An 8,373-nucleotide genomic window follows, 5' to 3' on the forward strand; every position below is an offset into this window, starting at 1 on the left:
CCAAACAGGTTGCCCCCATCCCCTCCATTGTTCTCTATGGTGGGAAAAAAGTTACATTTTCCCCACCATAGAGAACAATGGAGGGGATAGGGGCAATCTGTTTGGGGGCCCGTAGAATTGGACCCCCTGGTCCAAACGTGGTTGGTATCTTGAGGATAGGCTCCAGCAGCTACCCTGCGAGTTTGGAGCCTCTCCCTCAAGCCCCCTCCCCTCCAGCCCCCAGAATATATCCTATGTTTTCGCCATTGAGTTCAATGGCCCATAGGATATACTGGGGCCGAAATTGACATTCGGCTGGCCCTTTTTCAAGTCCAGCGTTCTAGCGCGGAGCCTGAAAAAGGAGGGGAGGGGGGGCACACGCAAGAGGTGGAATTTGCTCCTAGGAGTCCAAGGCCACCACCATGGGGCTCAGGGAGGCAAGAGAATGTTTCGCCCCCCCCGCCCCTCCCCCCCGCGTCACAGCTGCCACCGAGAACAGCGGAGATTCCTGTGTTAATGAGCAGCCACTCATATGCACTGCTAAGAAGGAATACTGTCCCAGGCACCACCTCTCCCAGGCAGGATGGGCTGGCCCAGCTGGGAGGGGCATTGGCCTACTTGGCTATAATGGTCAGCCCCCCCCCCCAGTGGGATTTAAAGTAGCTATAAGTAACTTCTTACCATTGACACCAATGTCCTTCATCACAGTTAACTTTAGCTGGATTGGCACCTTGATTACATTTATACAAAAATCAAGTAAAGATGCTGGACCAAGACTCTTGTAGTTCTCTTGCTCAAATATAAGAAAGGGAAGTTGTGATATTGCTCTAAAGAAGCTATTTTTTCCCTAAATGTAAGTAAATGTTGCAACTCTTGTGTAACCCAATCCTGTCCATGTTACTTAACGAGAAATAAACAGTAGCAAGTTTCGGATGCATATAGCATGAGAAATATAGACTGGGTTCATATCCCAAGGAGTTTACAACATGAGAACTAAGGCACATGACAGAACACACACTTTGTAATCCAAGAGTCTGGGACAAGTCTCAGCCCCCACATCTCTATATCCAAAGGAGCAATGAAATAGACTGAACAAACTGAAACAGTACCGTGTTTGTGCACTGCTGGAAAAAATGCTTTTTTTTTTTTTTTATAAAGATTTTATTAGCTCCCCTGAAAAGGGGAGGTATTTTGCTTAAAAGAAAAAAGGGAAAGGTAGACAGTGGGAGAAAGAGAAAGCTGAGTGATATATAAACTGGTAAATTAAACTGTTAGTAATGTCCAATTAATCTTCTTGGGCTTCTTCTGTGTGTTGTCAAACTTCTTTTCTTAGTCCGGTCTCATGTGATTCTCTGTTAGTATATTAGTAATGTTCCCTTGAGTTCTGTTAATAAAAAAAAAAACTCTTCTGGATACAGTCAGAACCGCTTCTTTGCGCTTCTTTGCGTGTTGGGCACTTTTACAATCGCTGACAAGGAGGGGTTTCCTCTGTTGCCTTCTACTTCCGGCTTGTTAAATTCTCCTTCGGGTTGCTGTTAACACACTCAGTTCATGCATTATAAATCCTCTTCCTTTCATGCCTTGGAGGTCCCCAGCTTTGAGAATGGTATTAATTTAATTTCGCTTTTATTTCCGCTCCCAAACTCTCTATTGGGTCCTTCTCGAAACTGTTAACGTATATAAGCGCTTGCCAGGCACTCCTCGCTGTCACAGTTCAAACTTTTCCGTTTTACAAAACTCCCGTCGGATTCACAGCCATAAACAGTCCAAAACACTAAACAGCCGGCTCTCACACACAAGCAAACGCCCAGACGGAAGTCCCTCCCTTCCTCCGCTCGTTTTTGCCCAGCTCCGACATCTTTTCTTTTTTGTTTACTTTTAGAAAGTTCTTAAAGTGTGCTCCAGAGAGACAAAACTTTTTCTCGCTTTAATTCAAATACATCAAGGGAAAACACCGCTGTTCGCTCAGTCCATTCCCCCCCTCCTTTTCTTTTTCGCTTATGCAGTTAGAGGATTAACCTCCTCGCCTTTTTCGCTGGGTGGGGGGGGAGCGGTTTTAGATCTTTTTCTTTGCATTTTGACAACTCACAGTTAAGCCGATCTTTTCTTTTTCAACTTTTTCGGATGGTCGCTTTATCACTCGGTGACGTCCGGTGGCCCCGCTAAACCCCGTAAAAACGGGATCGCTCACGCAGCAAGGTCCAAAGGGGCAGGGCATGGCGGGAGCCTCGTCTCCAACCTCTCGGCTGAGAGAGAGACCCCCCCCCTCGAGCGCCCTAAAGCGCCCCGGATCCGAGCTCCTCACATCCTGAGGTGCTCGTTCGGGTCTCCGCTCGTGCGGATTCCCTCCTCCACCGCGGGCGGGCGAGACGCCCCTCGGGAGCGACCCAAGGATGCGTCCGCCATTCGCGGGAGCCAGACCGGAAGCCCCTGGAAAAAATGCTTTTGTTAGGTAAAGTTTATTTGAGCTCTTTTTGTCCAGCTTTTCCATCATCCAGTATTGGGCAATGTAATTGACTGACAAATATTAGAGCTCATCTAGGGATTCCTCACTGCCACTGATTAGCTAGATCCAAAAAAGATGGGGTTCAGATCTGTCTTCTGCACTGAGAATCCTTTTATAGTTGACTGGGTTGATCTTCACCTGGAGGTGGATTGGTAGAATGGGACCACCCATCATCTTGAGGTGTGGCCTCCGTCTGTTTGAATCTTGCTATCATCATCTCATCTTGATTATTATGATACATTCCATGTGACATTGCTCTTGAAGATAACTTGAATGTATAATTCTACCTCTTAACTAACACTAAAGGTAAAGGTTCCCTTGCTCGAAAGCCAGTCGAGTCCGACTCTACGATTGCGGTGCTCATCTCCGTTTTAAAGCCAAAGAGCCAGCGCTGTCCGAAGACGTTTCCGTGGTCATGTAGCCAGCATGACTAAACACCAAGGCGCACGGAACGCTGTTACCTTCCCACTGAAGTGGTACCTATTGATCTACTTGCAATTTCTTGCTTTCGAACTGCTAGGTTGGCAGGAGCTGGAACTAGAGATGGGAGCTCACTCCATCATGCGGCACACTCGAGTCTTGAACTGCTGAACTACTGACCTTCCACAGCCTGCAGTTCAGCGTCTTAACCACTTAACCACAGCCACTAACACTAGGTACAGTTAAAAGCCAAGGTCCAATTGTAGTTGAAGGAACACTTTCTTCTTTGAGTTTCCATCCCAATCACCTTCTAGTGCTGTAATATACTTTCCTTGTTCCCACTTTAGATAATAACAATAGCCATCAGGTAAAGTTCTGTACTGTTCATTTATTTCTTAATGAGGCAACTAGTATTGATGTGTTTTATTCAGTGTTGTGCTGTATTGTTATTTCTGTTCTAGTATTTCAGTGGTTTTATAATTTTCTTCTCTTACTTTTTATAGAAATGCAGCATAAATACCACCTTTAATAGAAACCAGTTTTAATTTTAAACTTGTGATCTTGATCATTTTAATATTAATAATACTGAAGAATGATACAAAATTCTGTTTCTATATATATTACTATAATAATATCTCCTTTTCCTTTTAGTATTCTTCATGAATACTGCCAACAGAATATAAACATGATTTAGAAAAGTTGCAATTTTACCAGTTCATCCTGTTGAACTTATCTATAATTGATAATTTCCTGTCTTTTTAAGAGGAAAGGTCTTAAAGTTAATATTTTAGGAAGTGGAATTTTTAAAAAGTAGTGCAAAAACATTTGTTTTGGCAAAACATAAGGATTTATCAACCCATGGGATTAAATCTCATGCCACTGTATACAAGATGGTGTATCTGATTGAAGAATGGCTTCTGGTTATTTTTCTGTTCTCTCTTAAAAGGACACCAAACAATTGTGCTCTCTTTTTTCCTTGACCAGGTTGTACTTTTATTGACATATAGGACTGATAGGTGAACAAACCGAAATGGAATCCAGACAAGGAGGAGGAGATGTTGGTTGGTGCATGGTTTTTGACTCCGTAGCCATCAGAGATCCTGCCATATTTCATCCAGCTTCTTGCTTGCTGCTGGCTGTATTAGTTTATGGAAGTGGTCACACAGCCACATGGTACCACATGGTATTTCTCTTTATCGGGACTGGCTATAGGAAGAAGCCATGTAGAGGTGGGGAGAGAAAATAATTGCTGTGTTATGTGTGTTACTCCCATTTGTCTTGTCTATCAGTAATGGCAGAAAACTCAGTTCTTCCTGCTACCACAATAAGCTGTTGCAGCAAATTGCAAACATTATGCTGGAGACATCGCGGCATTATCTAAACAGAAAAAAACTTACATTAGAGTCAGGTAACATCATCAACATTGTTAAATTTCATTTTTAAAAAAGATGTACTTGAGTACAATTTTTAGTTGAGCCTCATGAAGGCTTTGTTTTACCACCTATCTAGCATTTCCATTTGTATACTTGTTTTTGTAACAGGATCTCTGTTGCAAATCAAGAGATTGGAATGAAACTGGATGTACACAGTCACAGATCAATATATCTAATTCTCATCATGGCCCCATCTGCAAATGTTTAAATCCACAGCTTGGTGCCACATTGAAAGACATATTTTCCTCGAAACTTAGGAGACCCCCAAGGATTGCAGGAAAAAACCTGAAACCTTAAAAGAGGGTGGGTTTTTTCCAAAAACGCCAAAACATAGAGCCTCTTCCTCTCCTGCCTACCACTGAGGGGGACTTGTGGGAGGCATGCCCCAACTTCCCACTAGAAATGGGCACAAAGGCGTCACGCCTGTGGGTGGTTGGGAGCCCCACTGTCCTTCTGTGCCACCACGGATGCTAAGACAGTAGCACTTGAAGCAGATCAGAGTCTCCACTGTCCCCCTCACCATGGCAGATATTGCTTCTAAGGCAGCAGCACTGAAGGTGGGCTGGAGCTGCCTCGGTCCCCTTCCCCATCCCTGCCCCTGCAAAGGCAAGGCAGCAATGTTGGAGGTGAATGGGCAGATGAGCCTCTATTCCCCACTGTCCTCTCTCCACTGCTGGACCTGGGGATGGTGGCAGGGAGGGGGATAGCTGAGTGAAATCTCTGCCATGTGAGACTCTTGGTAGGGGAGGGGAGTGGTAAACTGTCTGGCAAACAGCTGGTCCAGCAGCAGGTGGTGGGGATAGGATCCTCCCATGAGTCTAACAAGTCCCCACATGTAAATCCTTGATTCAAACAGCAGATTGATTCATGTTGAGGTAAATCAAATGGTTGGAAGTCACACTCGGCTACAGGCAAGCAAGTCTAGATCTGGCCTCATGGTGAAGAATCCATGATGGAAGAATGGTCAGGGTTAATAAAGGAGGAGGAGGAGGAGGAGATTGGATTTATACCCTGCCCTTCACTACCAGAAGGAGTCTCAGAGCGACTTACTATCTACTTTTCCTTCCCCTTCCCACAATGGGCACCTGTGAGGTAGGTGGGGCTGTGAGCCCTTTCAAGAACTGTCCTTGAGAGAACAGCTCTGAAAGAAGTTGTAACCAACACAAGGTCATGCCAGCAACTGCATGAGGAGGAGTGGGGAATCAAACCTGGTTCTCCAAGATTAGAGTCCACACCAAACTGACTCTCAATATTTGCCAATAAAAGTGCAATATGTTCCTTGAAGACTGAAATTTCAAAAAATTAGTTGTTAAGCACCTTTGGGACATAACCACATTTCAAATTCAAACTTCAGTTTGAATTTCACTAATTCCACTCTGTTTGACATAAAAGACATCAAACAACTTGCAAAACAGAACCTCCCTTGGAAACATGACATTTTATGATGCATTTTGAAGTCTGAAACCAGCTTGACCATCATTCCTGGTCAATACACAGAATTTCAGTATTCCCACAGAAGGAATGGGATGAAAGCTTATCCCAAAGCTAAAAGTACACATTTATTTAAAGTCAGAACACCAGCTCAACCTCTGAACATATTTTGAAGGGGCAGAGTGAGATGCAAAATAGATTGCAATATAACATATGATGCAAGTCCTGTCCAACTCTCTGCATTTGGAGTCTCTTCAAGTGGCAGGGAGAAGTGATTTATTTCCACATGAAAAATAGTTTGAAAAATAGTTTCAATACCATGTCAGTTATTATTCACACAAGTAATTTGACTGTATTTCTAAACTATTAATTTTAATAAACATTCAAATCCTTTATGTGCTTTCCATGTCAAGAAAAAACACACACGCGCAACGATCAAGAAATGGTATACTGCCTTCTGTTGTTGCTGCCATTGCCATCTTGAGTGGTTTCTGGCATGGTCTTGTTCATCCGCGACCATCTGACTACAGCTCTGCTCGCTGTTTTTGGGGACTGAGCCAGGGGGTACTACCCCAATATGAGAGCTAAGTGGCAAAAGATGTGTATGTGCAGGCTGAAGTGGAAAAGGTGAAGAGGCAGAGGCCCAAGCAGACATCTCCTGCAGTGCTCTTGCTACTGAAGCTGCAGAACAGCGTATGGAATGGTGGAGCTTGGGAAGCTGACTTCCAGACGAGGCCTGCTATTTGATGCTCCTGTTGGAAGACTCCTTGCCTATCTTCAGGAGCTTCCATCTTGAAGCCTAGGAGCTGTGATCTGTAAGGGGTGCTATCCCTGAGCTTTACTATTCTGGACTGGTTCTCTTCTCTGCGGCTTGATGTAGTGACTGTATAAAATAAACCCCACTGTGGGGAGGGGAGAAATGGAATACTCAGTAAAACAAATCTTTGCCCTCCTGAAAAGAATTCTGGTTTTCTTGAACCAGCATTAGAGACAAAGTATATTTCACAAAACTCTTACATAAGCCATTTCCTTTCAAGTGGTTTAATGTGAACAAAATGAACATTGCAGCACAGAAGTTTTCAAGCTTACCACTAATGGATTCATAGTGTATATGTACAAAGAGGAAAGAAGAAGTTACCACCAGTAGCTAAAAATGATATTGTGAATGGCAAAGGTTTCAAATGTGGTAGAGAAAAAATAACTACCCTATTTGTGCAAGATGTGTTTGCACAACCTCTGCCCTGGCTGTCACTTTGCTGATTGCCACTGTAGGAAATTAACCTTCTTTCTCTCTCATGTCTGATTCACAGCACAATTCCTTCTTCCCTACAGGCCTCAGCTAACTTGACTTATTAGCTCTACACAGGGGTCATTTTGTAGAAAAAGAGGTGCAGGAACTCATTAGCATAACTTATTTGCATATGCCACACTCCCTGACATCACCGGAAGCAGGGCTATTTTTGGGCAGGAACGCACAGGAACGGAGTTCCGGCTGGCTCCCAAGTTGGCCACACCCAGCAGGAACTCATTAGCATAATAGGCCGCACCCAACAGCAGGAACTCATTAGGATTGGCTACATTAGGGGTGTGTGGCCTAACATGCAAAGGAGTTCCTGCTACAAAAAAGCCCTGGGCTTTGACAACAAGGTAAACAGAATAACAAGTAAAAGGTGGGTCTGGCTGGATGACCACACTTCTGGTAACATGGGCGTGCAGCCTAATGTGCTAATGAGCTGTGCTGTCAGGGGTGTGGCCTCATATGCTAATAGGTTTGTTGTTGGGTGTGGCCTATTATACTAATGAGTTCCTGCTGGGCTTTTTCTACAAAAAGAGCCCTGACCGGAAGTATGTCAGAAGGCAACTCCCACCGCTCAGGCTCCACCCCAAAAATCTCCAGGTAATGAGACTACAGCACCCTCCCCCCCAAAAAAGAGGAAAAGACCAATTTTAAAAAAAATCTATGACATTACAATTCTGAGTACATTCTGTACCTAAGAAAAAAAGCCAATGTAACAGAACATATTTGCTATGATCATATTGTTATTTCTTCATCCTCATATACATGGACTTTTCTGTGTTAATTTTACTCTGTAAATTTGGGGTTTGCACTCTCTAAGTCTCATTGAGTAATTTTAATCTTCTATCCCCTCCTTTCTGTTTTGTTATTCCAACTTTGGGAAAGAAAGAAAGAAAACACAGAAAAAGAGAGAAAGGAGGAAAGAAAAAAAGAAAGAAAAAGAAAGAGGGCAAAGAGATGGGGAGGGAGGAAGGAAGGAAGAGGGAGGGAGGGAGGGAAAGAGGCAGACATTGGGAGGAAGGAACGACACCACTTGATCAAGCCCCGCCACCCCAGCCACCCCACCCGCGGCTCTCTCACCCCCTGATCAAGCCCTCACCACCCCCACACCAGCCAGGCCACCTGCAGCTCTCCCACCCACCCCGATCAAGCCCCTGCCACCCCCGCACCAACCACGCTGCCTGTGGCTCTCCCACCCCATGCACCCTGATCAAGCCCCTGCCACCACCCCCTACACCAACCAGGCCGCTTGTGGCTCTCCCATCCCCCTGATCAAGCCCCTGCCTGAAACAAGCCCCTGCCCTGCA

The sequence above is a fragment of the Gekko japonicus genome, unplaced genomic scaffold (genome assembly GCF_001447785.1).
Source record: "Gekko japonicus isolate JY-2015 unplaced genomic scaffold, Gekko_japonicus_V1.1 scaffold18, whole genome shotgun sequence".
Classification (NCBI taxonomy): Eukaryota; Metazoa; Chordata; class Lepidosauria; order Squamata; family Gekkonidae; genus Gekko; species Gekko japonicus.